Source organism: Malurus melanocephalus, unplaced genomic scaffold (assembly GCF_030028575.1).
Source record: "Malurus melanocephalus ecotype Western Australia unplaced genomic scaffold, MMel_1.1 scaffold_348, whole genome shotgun sequence".
In the NCBI taxonomy this organism is placed as follows: domain Eukaryota; kingdom Metazoa; phylum Chordata; class Aves; order Passeriformes; family Maluridae; genus Malurus; species Malurus melanocephalus.
The window spans coordinates 134,878-148,394 of record NW_026623580.1 but is presented as its reverse complement, the minus strand read 5'-3'; positions in this window follow the sequence as shown (position 1 = coordinate 148,394).

Genomic DNA, 13,517 nt, shown 5'->3' with positions numbered 1-13,517 from the left:
TTTAATATACTTTTCCAAGCATAAAAATGAAGTACAAACGCTTGCATATCTGAAGTGCCACATGTTTGCATCTTTTCCTGCTCTTTAAGGAAAAAAAAAAAAGGAGATGGACTTGTGTGATTAAGTTTTTTTTCCCTAAGAAAGTGAAATTAAAATACAACTGTATTTAAGAGTGCAACACTGTTGTTTATATGTATATATGGATATTTATATCCATGCATATATATAATTAAATATATTACATATATATATATATATAAAGATACACACATGTGATATGAGTTTATCTGGCCAAGCATGAAATTGAAGGCTATCCCTCCTGTGATAAAGCTATTTTTGGACTTTTTTTAGCTGAGGAGGACACAGCCTTCACATGGCTGTTGAACTGAGGAATGCAGCAGCAGCGTCAAGCCYGTGTCATGCCTCCATCATGGGACTTAGAGTGTCATTCAGCCCACAAGAATAGCTCACTATATGCTCTACACTGAAAAAAAAAAGTCTTAATGTGACTGCATTGAATCAGTGGATTTAAAAATCTCTGTGTGTCAAAAATTCACTTCTTTCTGATGTCGGTCCAGCCAAGTATAGCCTCATGGTCATATGCCTCTCACAGTCAACTTCCTCTTTGAGAGAGTCATGAAACCCTGCTGAAAATGAGACATTCTGTGGTTCAGGAATGCGCTCAGAGATTTGGCTGAACATTGYCAGGGCCATGATTCAAATAAAGGGTTTTTGAATTCCCAGAAAGCATCATTTCCCACGTACCTCCATTCATACTTTGCCTGGGGACAGCCAAGTCCTTTCCAGGATCATCCCTGCAGTCCAGAGAAGCCGGGCACCCACACGGGCAGCACTGGGCATGGAGATGGACTTACCCTGAACCATGACCCTCTCTTAGCTCTCTGTCCACCCTGACAAAGTGAAATGGATTGCAAAGACCAGAATTAGCTGTACCATGTGATTAGTGGAGCCCTTTTTTAAAAACATGTGGGCTGGCCCCCTCTCCGCCACAAGCCGTATAAATAACTCGCTTCCTGGCTGTTGTGTTGACAAACTCAGCTCCTTCCACCACCTCCRCCACCCCCACCTTCTCCCTTCACCAACACATGCTACTTCTCCCAGGACTTCAAAGTTTACTTATCAAGCATTTTTTTGGGGGGTGGGAGGTGAGCAGGAGGGAGGAAGGAGGAATCAGAGTGTTCACATGGATCAAAAACGTCAATTAAAACCAAATCCTTGTTGCATGTTGGGACACACAGGAACTGAGCCCCAGCCTGTTTTGACAGTAACACAACATTAGCGTGGAGTTGCTCTGGAAAGATTAGAAGCCTTGGAATCCAGAAATCCTGCAGGACTTCTTAGGTGACACTGAGGTGGCCCAGAATCCACCCAGGTGCTGCACAGAGCCGGACTCTCCCATCCTGTGCCCTGCCTGACTGGCTCAGCRATGCTCATTTGAACTTCATTTCCATGCTCTTACTCAAAGGCCAGCTGATGACTGATTTTATGAAAATCCCTCTTCAGTGGCAATGATTTGATCTGCTGGACATTCAAAAGTAAAATAYCAATTTAAATGCACAGGCCTTTCTTTATCCTGCATGCACAAACCTGCTCAATACCTCACAATAAGTGCTCCACGTCCAATGCTTTACGCACAGGGCTGAAGGGTTTTTCCTTCTATCAGAGCCATTAAGATCCAGGAGCAAGCAGCAGGAAATTTCAAGTGACCCACCACGAGTGTGTTAAACACTCAAACTCAGATTTAAGGGGTTGTCTGTGTCTCCTGCTCCGGAGTCTCCCGAATGCTGACTTGTTTTTTACCTACACAGAGCATCTGATGTCACTCCTGCGTGTGGGTGGAAAATGCTGTACAAAGGTTAAAYGAGTTCTTTCATCCTTGCTCATGAAAGTAGGCTCATATTGCATTTCCAGTAACCAAGTGCATTACTATAACAGGTTGGGGATTTACTTTCTGCGTGCGTCTGTACCTCTGGTGACTAACTGGCCGTGTGCTCTCTCCGTTCCTCATGATGTTGCTTAAATTATTGCTTCATCTGAATGCTCTTTTGGCCCGAGTTTGGAAAGGTGGTGCAGCCAACATTTCCCGCTATCAGCAAGCAGCTTTTCTAGCCCAGCACCGCAGAACCTGCTCTGCAGGCTGCAGAAATGAACTTTTTAGAAATTAAAGTGTAAAGACTGCATCCCATAAAACAGCTTGTTTCTTCAGCCGAGCACTCAGACAGAAAGATGTCACTGAGTTTAACACAGGAGAATGTGAGCATGGGTAAAATCCTGCTGGTGGTAGCTTAATATTAAGCAAAGGATTCTGAGTTTTGCTGGATGAAGAATCAAGAATCTCAGTGGATATTAAGCATTAGAACCATCCAAAAGTTTCTGATAAAGTGAGGGTTTTTTTCCCCAGAAAGGCTGTTCAATACATGGCAACCCAGGATGCTGGAGTCACCCTCCTCGTGGCTGAAATCTGCCCASGCTGTGCTCAGAGGTGCAGCTGGAGGCTGAGCAGATCTGGGTGAGCCYTTTTGTGCCAGGGCAGCTCCCGGGCTGCAGGAGGGTGGGTTTATCAGCACAGACCATCACAACCACCCGAGGGAGAGCTCTGAGCCTCCCAGGCTGCTGCCAGCCCCACCTGGGCCAGCTCAGAGGTGACCTGGGCCAGCTCAGAGGTGACCTGGGCCAGCTCAGAGGTGACAGCTCCACGTGTCTGCAGCAGCCCCGGGGATGGGGCACAGCACAGAGCTGTGAGGTGAAGGGTGAGAGCAAACAGCCCAGGTGGCCTGGAGAAACTGAGCTGCTTTCAGGGCTGCTGATGGGAATGAGCCTGGAAAAGGGATGTGTGTTGGTGTGGGAGCATCTGCAGAGCACTCACAGAACTATGGAGTATTTGAGCTGGAAAATTCGGCACCAGGTTCAGCTGTTAACCCAGGCAGATCCACCACTGAACCACATCCCTCAGTGCCACATTTACACTTTAATATGTAAAAACTAATATATTGTATAGAAGACTAATTATTGGTCTTYTAAATGCTTCCAGGGTTGGTGACTCCACCACTTCCCCAGGCAGCCTGTTYCAACGCTTGACAGCCCTTTCTGTGAAGATTTTTTTTTTCCTGMTATCCAATCTAARCCTCTCCTTGAGRGAGACTGTTTTCTCTTGCCCTATCATTTTTTTGCTAGGGACCACCCCCTAGTCAAAATCTCCTGTGAAGGAGTTTTAGAGAGTGATAAAGTCCCTCCTAAGCCTTATTTTCTCCAGGCTGAACACCCTCAGCTCCCTCAGCTGCTGATSATGAGCTTYGTTCTCCATYCCCTTCCCCARCTCCATTGCCCTTCCCTGGACAGACTCCAGAGCCTCAACGTCTTTCTTGTCATAAGGAGCCCAAAAACTGAGCACAATATTGGTTGAAATTGAAGAAAAGCATGGTGGAGATGTTAACAAGGCCAGGTAAACAGCAGCCCAGCACAGGCTGATAAATGAGAAGCATTAACAATTAGTAAGAAGAATTTGAAAAGTCACAGACACTATATTGAGCCATAAACTACAGCACTCTGGAAAAGGGTTGGTTCACTCCTGATGACAGCTCTGCAGGAAATCCTCTGTAGAGTGTGGAATCTGTGGGGAAAAAAGTGACAAATTGTGCATTATGAGGCGTAAGACACAGGGTGGAAAACATTATAAACAGTATAATGTGATAGGTAAATGAATAATGCACTGCCAATGGGGACACTGTGTTCGGTCTTGGTCAGGGCTTTTAGAGGAGATAATACAGCAGCAGAGGGGATTCAGATAAAAAATAATTAAARTAAGGAGAGGAATGAGGAATTTTCCATGTGAAAAGATAAAAAGGATTAGGTCCGTTTAATTTAAAGACAAAATACGAAGGAATATATTAGAGGTTTCAATATGATGACTCTAACACAAATGAAATATCCTGTGCTTCTATTCAATGTTTCTCTCATTCAAAAAAGTRGAAACATTACATGATAAAAATCCATAAAGAGTAATAAAAGACTGCWTTTTTTTTCTCACAACACCAATACAAAATTATTCTCTGGAATTCTTTGTTCTAGCAGAATTAAAATGGACTGAATGCATGCAAAGAAAACTACAATATGCAAATTCATAGAGTTCAAGAAATATTTTTCAAGCAGCTGTAGACACCATCTCCAGATTAAACAGATGCTGGTCTGATGTCATATGCCAAATCCAGCCTCCATTCAGGGGAGGGAAAGGAAAGCATGGGAGGCAGGGTACTATGGAAATTGTTTTTCCATAACTGATGGCATTATGACTTTGGATATGTCATGCCCTCTTGATATCAGGTCTAAGCTGCTCATGAAGGTAAAATTCATCCTTTTCCAGTGGCAAGTCCTCAGGCCTTATCCTTGCACTGCTGTAAACCAGGGAACATTAAACTCTGCATGTTTGCATGTGGAAAACCCACTGCCAGTGCAGACCCAAATCATTCCTGTCCAGTGCCTCAGGCTGGGGTAACACAGAGGAGAAAATCCACTTCTGGTGTGAAAGGGGGAAAAAATATTAGCCTGAAAAATTATTTTAAAGCAAATAATAATACTGAGAGCTATTTGTAACTGGAAATAAAACCAAGTCTCAGCAGGGACAGACTGGCAGGCAGAGAGTAGAGGAAACATTGCTGAGCTAATTAATTTATTACATAAATCCGTAGCTTAACAAGTGATTAGCACTCAGTATAAATGCCATGGGCAAAGAAAAAAAAAAAAAAAAGGAACATTGGAGCTTTCAGGAGCATCAGCCAGCATGCTTTAGAGAGGGTAGGACCRGTGTGGTATGGAACCTTCAGGAAGGAGTGACTCATGACGTGCTGCCTGTAGTGGCCAGATTTTTCCAAACCCAGAAGCTCTTCCTTCCCCACACCTTAAAAAGCAAACAAAACAAACCAAACCCCCAAAATCTCCAAGCCCACATACAGCACCATGAGAGAGYGAGAGGGAAAAAAATAAAATAATGAAACACCCTGGTCTTCGTAACCCAGTTCCTCCTACGTGCATTTCCCACAAACTGTCAACATCCCCCAGGAATCTGCCCACGTTACAATCACAGCACAATGCTCCCGACAAAGGCAGCTCAGCCCATGATGTCTCAGGCAGCCTTTGGAACCGCCTTCGGTGCAAGGAGGTTCACCAGCTCTGTAATTAGGTGTTGAGTTTGATCAATCCGTGGATTTTTGCAGGGAGAGGCTGTTCAGTGGGATTTCTGCYTGCATGGTCTGGCTGGGAGGTTTGTCCCGTGAAGAAAATGAGACTTTCCATACTTGTAGTGAGGCAATTAAACACATGTTCGGGTTCATCTCTATTTAAAACAGCCTCTGAAATAGAGTGGGGACCTCAGTGGTCCTTTCAGTTCCACGGAACTGAAACAGGCAGGTGACTGCTCCCCTGAACAGGCTTTAATTTATAAACATCAATAATAATGATAATAATCATCGTCATAACAACATCTGCTCTGTTTGGCTTTACACGGCAGCACCAGACTTGAGGAGGGAATGATGATAAATTAAAAGCTCAGGTTCTTGCCCTCCATAAAGCTGGGAAGACAACATTGTGGATAACACCAATSCTTGCCAGCACAGTTTTCTTTGGAACATGCCAGAGTGTTGCAGGGTTAAAGTGGCCTTTCAAAATGATGTGTGATTAACTCCCAGCAAGCGAATATTCCTATGACCCTGCGAACTGAAGGCTGTGTCATATGTTTCATTTYAGTCTCCAAAATCAGGGGTTAGGACAAAAGAAAGTGGAAAAATACAATTTTACGAGGCCAGGCGGTAAAAGACAAAATGTATGAGAAAATTACAGGGYCATGTCAGCAGCCAGCTCTGCAGAGGGGTGCACAACACCTTTTCAGGCATTGTGATAATCATTACATTGGTACATGGTGAGAGGTGCTGCTAATTCCTCTTCTCCTGCTACAAACTCTCGGCCCAGAATGGGAATAACAAGGAATTTGGCAATCAATTCTTGATATTTCAGCACCTATCACGTCTAGTACAACTCACTAATCTAAACATGCATCTGCCTCTGTTTTCACCACACATACCTTCATTACCACAAAACCTGATTTACATTGTTATCTCCTGGGTGTATTCCATGTCATCCTGCRGCCCCTTTCAGCTTCCAGATGAACTCTGGAACACCATCAGCCACACTGCACATTGTGGCTCTACATTTCCARTGCTCTCCTACAACTGATACTCTGATATTCGCTTCATTTTCTTTAATTTACCTTGCTATAAATTTCAGTTAGCAATTATGAGAAGAGCATAGAGCCCTTGGCATGCAGAGCTCAGTGGTGTTCAGGGACAGCTGCCACACTGCAGGTAACTGTCCAGGCACACTGTGATAAAAAACAATAGTTATGCTTGCTGTGGGAGAGTTTTCCAGATGAATTATTGTCTTTATAAATCTAATCTTTATTCACATTTTCTTATCTTTCTGAGAAAAATTGGGGTGTTTTATTACTGGTTAATTTTCTGAAGCAACTTTGCTTTTGCAGTTGCATGTGGTATAACCAGAATATTTGTATTTGCTATATACATATATATTYATATATAAATATGGGTATGTATAAAAATACAGATTAAATATGTAGAGGATCTTGATTATCCTCATTTGGAGGGGAATATTCAAAATTACAAAAGAGAAAATTGAGTGGTTAAAAGATGTATTTTAAACAGACACKGTGTAATTCTTCCCTCTGAACTCTGCTGTGACCTTATGCAAACCACATTATTTCAGGAAATGTTCTGATCTTTCTAGTCAATGATTGTGAAGTAACATTTTAAAGGAGGTTTTTCAGACATTATAGTTTTTTTATCCCATAGAAATGCAAGGGAGGAGAAAAAGCACCCTTATCTTACTTTGTCATTCAACACTTGTGTTAATGATACGTTCATACACCTAAAAACTTTCTGGGGTTTATTTGTATGTTAATATTAATGTAAAATACATTGAAAGATAAATCATAAGAGTGAGAATTTTAATGTCTGAATCATCACTGAAAGGAGAGAGTGACAACATATGGATGGTCTATTAGATGGTCCCAAGCCCCTAAACATTGAGCCCTGCCTGAGTGCAGCATCAGAGCTCTAAGTTCATGGTGATTTAAATGTGAAACATCTGGGGKTTTAGACAATTTTGTCTAAAAAGTGAAGCTTGCAACTCCTCCAAACATACCTATTTAAAAAGAAAAATATAATTCTAAAAGTATTTCTGSAGTATCTTGAAATGACAGCGGTTGCAATGGAGCTTTGCCCAGCAGACACCCTTGGGAGGAGGATTTGGGGCCAAACTTTCCTGTGCTGGCTCCTCGTAGCCTCACAACGCMCTCGGTGTTGTGGGTTCCTGTCCATTGGATCCTCTGATTTTGTCGGCTCAGTTTTCACACCCTGGTGAGCTGCAGTCAGGACAGTGCCTGAGGATGTGGCACAGGGGAGGAGGGGATGAGGTGGATGAGATCCAGCGTGGTCCATCCCCATGCTCCACTCTGGAGGGATTCWCCAACACCTGAGGGACAGCCCTGCTCAGCCCACACCTTTCCCATTGTGTGGCCACAGCTCAGGAAAACCCAGAGGGGAGGGGAAAAAGCTTTGGCAAAAAGGAAGTGTGGGGACGCTGACCTGGCTTTGTTTGTTTGCTTTTTGTAAAACTCATGGTGGTAAAAAGACAACATAAATTACTGTTACTCATCGTATCTGCAATTATTAGGGAGAGCTGTTCCTAGTTTCAGTCCTAATTATGGTGCTGGTAATTTCAAATGTTTTTTTTTTTTTTAAATCAGTGTGAGATTCTGCAGAAAAATCACCCCATGAAAACAAGCAGTGACCATGAAGGTGTAAAATGYGATAATTACAGTCTGAAACAAAAGAAAAAGATGTTACTACTCAATTACCTCAACGTTAATTAAAACTTGTATCTGATGGCCATAACTTAAGCATCTATTTAGGAACAGAAACTATTTTGTTCCTTGTTGGTAGTCTAATTTACATTCCTACAAGGCTGCTGGAATAAAAAGACAGACCAGTGACCAAATGGAGGTGTCTGTGCAGCCTTGAAGCAAAACATGCTTAGGATTTAAATTCCCTTTGCTGCAACATAAGCTTGGTTAGGGCTGGTTGGCTCTTTGCTTTCACTCACAACAGCACAGAGGCAGCCAAGTTCAGGTTCAAGAGTCTCTCAAAAGGCTCTTCAAGCCCACGTGCCTCTCTCTGACTCTGTGGTGTGAGAGCAGTGGGCTCCTCAAACTCTCCAGAGCTGCTGCAGCCAYTGAAAGCCTCCAGCAGGGAAGGTGAGCAGCGAAACTGCTTCCATTTTTCAGGTGGAGAAAGGCCCATTGTCCACAAACCCCTCCAGASAGAGCAAAGGAAGGAAGATCATCACCAGGGCGCTGCAGGGTGGTGAAGCTTCACCCACAGCAGGCACAGCATCTCTCTGAACACTGACAGCAAAACCTGAGCCTTCCCTTGTCTGCTCTGTCCTGGGAAGGTGCTTGGGGACTGAAACTCTTTGAGCACATCCTTTGACCCTTTGAAACCCTTAGACCAGCCCATCCCCACTATGGGGACCCAGCAGCCAGACCCCAGGGCTCTGCTCCAGCCCCCAAAGGAAACAGTCAGGACTGCACAACAGAGAAAAATAAATAACCCAAAAGGAGGAGAAAGAGACGTCCCTGAGAAACAACCTCCAATAATSACGCCTTGATGTATTTATTTACACTGCTTTTCATAAATTCCACCAGCCACATCCTTAATCCCAAAGATTCTGAGCTATGCAGCAGAACCATTATTTTCCCTGGACAGGGATACATTCACTTGCTACAAGTCRTTCCTCGGAAACCCTTTTACAATTAAGTCTTTATTAAAACCTTGCAGAATAAATAGCAGGTAAATTTAGAAAGGGTTCCCTCCAGGTTTTACCAGTAGAAATCCAAGTGCTGCGTGTCCTGAGGGACAAGTGATTTGTTGCCAATAAATTAACAGAGTGCTCCTCACAAAAATATTCTCCTTTATTCCTTAATAAGTTCCATGTCCCAGGTGTCTGATCATGCACACTCCTAAAGTGAACAGGTGAGAGACTTGGGCAAGCTGTTTCTTCAAGATATATTTTTTTAATCTCCCTTTAAATAAAAAATGTTTTTTTTCAATTAATTCATCCTAAAAAGAAGGAAATACCTTCTCCTTTAATGCCCTTAACTCTGCAGGAAAACAAATGGTTCCACAGAACATTAGCAGCAATCAAAGGGCAAACCATCTATAGTTAATCACTGTGAATATTGCAGAGGACACWAGTTTGCTTTCTCTTACAGTAAATGAGTGTATATAGATATATACTTGGGTAAATAGGCTTCTCAGAGRGTTGTTTTTTTTTTTCYRGRRRAAAMCCATAAAACTTGGAAATTCCAAACAGATATATTTATGTCCCACTGTGYAGTCGTTCATAAACTTCATGTACATTTACTGTAAATGTAACCTTGCCACTGATTACTACTGACCTATTGTAAGCCGAATATTTATGTGAAACAACCTCATAAGGAATACATTTACAATATTTTTAATGGCTAAAATTAACTGATCATAGATGAAGTTAACTGGAGCTGTGATCTGAAGGTCCTGCTACCATGCAAGGTGTGCTTTTCTCTCACAATATGCTCATCCCAGCCACACTGGTCCCATTTCTGCAAACTCTTTTCCTGCATTGTTCTAGCCCAGCAATCATTCTGCGTATTGACGTTCCTGTGCAAATAAACCAGCTTAGAAATGAGGTTYCTTGGCATTTCCTGAACTTCAGAGTGTTTTCAAGTGCATTTCCTAATGCCTTTTACACTCGAGAAAGACTCGTGTAGTTTTAAAGAAGAAATACGAATTCTCCTGGCACGAACACATGCTCTGTGAAGAATATAGATTTTGCAATGTGTGCCATACTCTCCACTCAGAATGTGCTGCTGCTGGAGAGAGAATCATATGCTTGTTTCTCTTGAATAGAATTATGCTGTGAATAAGTCACTGTGAATCAAAGTGTCTCCTAAACCTATAAAGTACTGTGCAACAAGCTCAGTAATAAGAGAACAGGGCTTAAAGAGTTGCAAACATTAAACAACATGGTGAGATGGAGGTGGTCAAAYATGCAAGGTGTGTGTTTAACTCTARAGYCTTTWAGGAACTTTCAGCCTGGCYTAATTACTCATCARARRTATTTTAATGCTGCTTTGCAACAGGTCTTTTTCTTGCTGAATGTTATCTTTCCAATAAATTTCTGCTGCCCCTCAGGCCGAATCATTTCAGCAGAAGGGCATTGATCAAGGAGTGTAATGATTCTCTTCCCCCGCACCTGACATTTCTACCATTTCATTTTTAGGAGGTTTTTCTTTGATTTTTCTCAATCATTAGTTTGTTTTATGTCTGGGAGAGCGTATGACAGAACWGAGGGGATGCATACTTAAGGCTATCCAGCACAGCTCTATCGCCCTGTTTTTACACCAACATAAAATCGGTTTAACACAGTTATAAACCAGGCCTGTAACAGCCAGTCCTTCACAACTCAACAAGACAGAGTTAATCCCTGGTTTTTGGGTACCCTTAGTAACTGCAGAGTTGCTCTCATAGTTGATTTTTGTTTCATAATTAAGCTCACAGCTCTGTTTTTGCCAGTCCCTCACATCTTGTGTGATATCCAGAGCACAAAGCCTGGCTGTGCTTAGTTCTGAGAATATTCATCAGACTGGGGGATTTGATTGTGCAGATTCCCTGTCAAAGGTATCTCACAGCTGTGGCTCGACAAACCCAAACGCTCTCATTTGCTCATTGTACAGGAGGAAACCAAACTGAATTGATAYGTGCAGCTCAAGAAGCAAGTTTTTSTAAGGCAGATGCAGACATTTCTGGCTCCTGGGATGGCTGTGTGGATGGGAAGGATCCCTCCCGTCACGTCAGGGTTTGTCACTCACAGTGAGTCCGACGSTCTCCCAGCGCTGTTCCGACACCCAGGCAGCCAGCACTGTCACAGCTGCAGTTTGCTGATGGCTGTCACGTACATTTTGCTTTCAGCTGGCTTCACGTGCTCTAAAATCAATCCTCAGCTCTTGTCATAAGGAAACATTTGTTTCTTGAGAGGAGAGAGATGTGCTGAGTGATGTGGGGACACCGTGAGCACATTCAGAGCAGCTCTCAAGGATGCCAACCTCACAGCTCGAGCTCACAATCTCYTCTGGATATCTTAGAGGCCCTTCCCAAGTATCTCAAGCCATCTGTGTCCTATCCAGCTGCTGTGGTCCCATGCTCCTGCCCTGYCTGCTCCCTCCCACCGGGATGGGTGGGCTCTTGTCCGCTTGCACAGTAGCGAGTGAATTTCTGCCAGTGCAGCGGAAAACAAGGATGCAAAAAACATCAGGCTTCCTGCAAAATCAGCTCCTGCAACTCCTGCAAAGACAGGAGTGTGTGACAGGAGCAGGCAGGACATCAAACTGCCAGTGAGCTTCATCTTCTGGTTATGGTTTCTCATCTCACTGAGTCCTGCTGAGAGATGAGAGTCTGCCCCTCATTCTCTCTCCTCCCCCAGCCACACACTCCTGCCCCATTCCCCTTGGGATGGTTCTAGTGATCAGAGAGCCCTGGGGCAAATCAATTCAGAGGATTGACCTGGTGGAAATCCAACACTGCACATAAATAAATACACGAGTAAAAGAACAATTTACTGCCAGATTCGTCAACCTGTCAAGTGAGCGGGCTCGCCCTAAGGCCACGAAATTCCCAAAGCCAATATGAGGAGGGAGAAGGGTGCCTGCAGCTGGGAAAAGGGACAGGGGAGATGGAACAGGATCTTTTTTACAGTGGAATGTGGGTACTGACCTGGCAGAGCTGCTGTTAGTACAAACTCACCCCCTCTGGTTCTGTGCCACCTGTGCTTTGGATGGAAAGGGCCTTCGCGGGGGACTAAATCCATACAGGAAAATTTTAGTTCCTGGAGATTCATTCATCAAGGTTGATTAATTAATTAATTAATGTAGAGAAATAGACCTCTCTGGGTAAGTGGTTGTGTTATCTCAGTTGTGAGATTACTTTATCTCAGTTATATCAGATAACTTTATCTCAGTTGTGGTCACGGAAGGAGCCCAGAGCCATCTACACTACCTGAGAGGAGGTTGTGGTGAGCTGGGGTCTGTCTCTGCCAGGGCTCAAGTGAAAGAACGAGAGGGGATGGCCCTCAGATGCACCAGGAGAGGTTCAGATTGGATACTAGAAAAGGAATTCACTGTCAGAGTGGYCAGGCACTGCAGTAAGTTGCCCAGGTTGATGGAGTCACTGTTTCTGGAAGTGTTCAAGAACTGCTGGATGTGACACCTGGGGACAGGGTTGAGGGGTGATTTTGGTGATGCTGGGTTGACAGTGGGCCTGGATRGTCTTGCAGGTCYCTCCAGCCTTGATGGTTCTGTGATTACACCCTCCAGGGGCAAGGCTGCTTTGTGAAAATCCAGAACAGCAATGATTTTCAGCTTGTCCATCACAGATCTCTGGAGTTTGCTGTCAGAGGGCTGAAGGCTGGCACGGTGACCCACTGATCTGGGCTGGCTGCCTCACCTCCTGGCAGCCTCCAGAGAACTCCTCTGTGAGCTCAGGAGGCTGTGGACCACAGGCAAAAACCCCTGACCCCACAGAACTACAGATTCAATTCCCTCTATGCAGCCAAAGCTGCAGAAATGAAGAGAGGGCAATAACATCACTGTGCTATTGTTACCACTGAATTGTTAACAAAATTGCTGGGTTTTTTAAATTTTTTCAGTATTTAAAAATAAGGAATATCTGCATTTAAATAAAATTATCTATGTTTTATACTACACATAGAGAATTAATAATTGTTTTCATGATAATTCATAATAACTCATGATGCTCACCTTGCATTATCCCCTCGAAAACTTGTATGGTTTGCTGATAGCTGTCAAACCACTAGCCCTAGTAAGAGCAGACTGAAATATTTGGCAGTAAATTGTGCTACAAATTTTAAAGCTATTTTATACTAAGCATGTATATTTTTGGTCTAATGCAAGGTAGAGGAAAAGCCCCCACTGTTTTTCCTAAATAGATAGAATCTTGCTAACTTAAGAAAACCAAAACTAAAATTTCTGAACATATCTCTAAAATACTAAAATTAAAACTCAAATAAAACAAAACAAAAAAAAACCTTATCAAACATGCTCCAAAGAAATTGATATATTTTGCTATCATGGAATTTCACCAGGACTCACTCAGTTCTTTTCAATTCTCTTTTTTTTTTTTTTTTTTTTTTTTGCATAACCAGCCCTTTGTCCTCTAGCTTGCACTGATCTGAATTTACAGAGTTTGTTATCTCCTTTTTCAGTTACTGCATTCAGAAATGTTCCTCTTTAAGCAATTTTGCCTGTTTTAAGCATATTTGGAAATCATTTAACTGCCTATTAGTTAAACTAACCATTTCAGGATGGCTTTGCATGT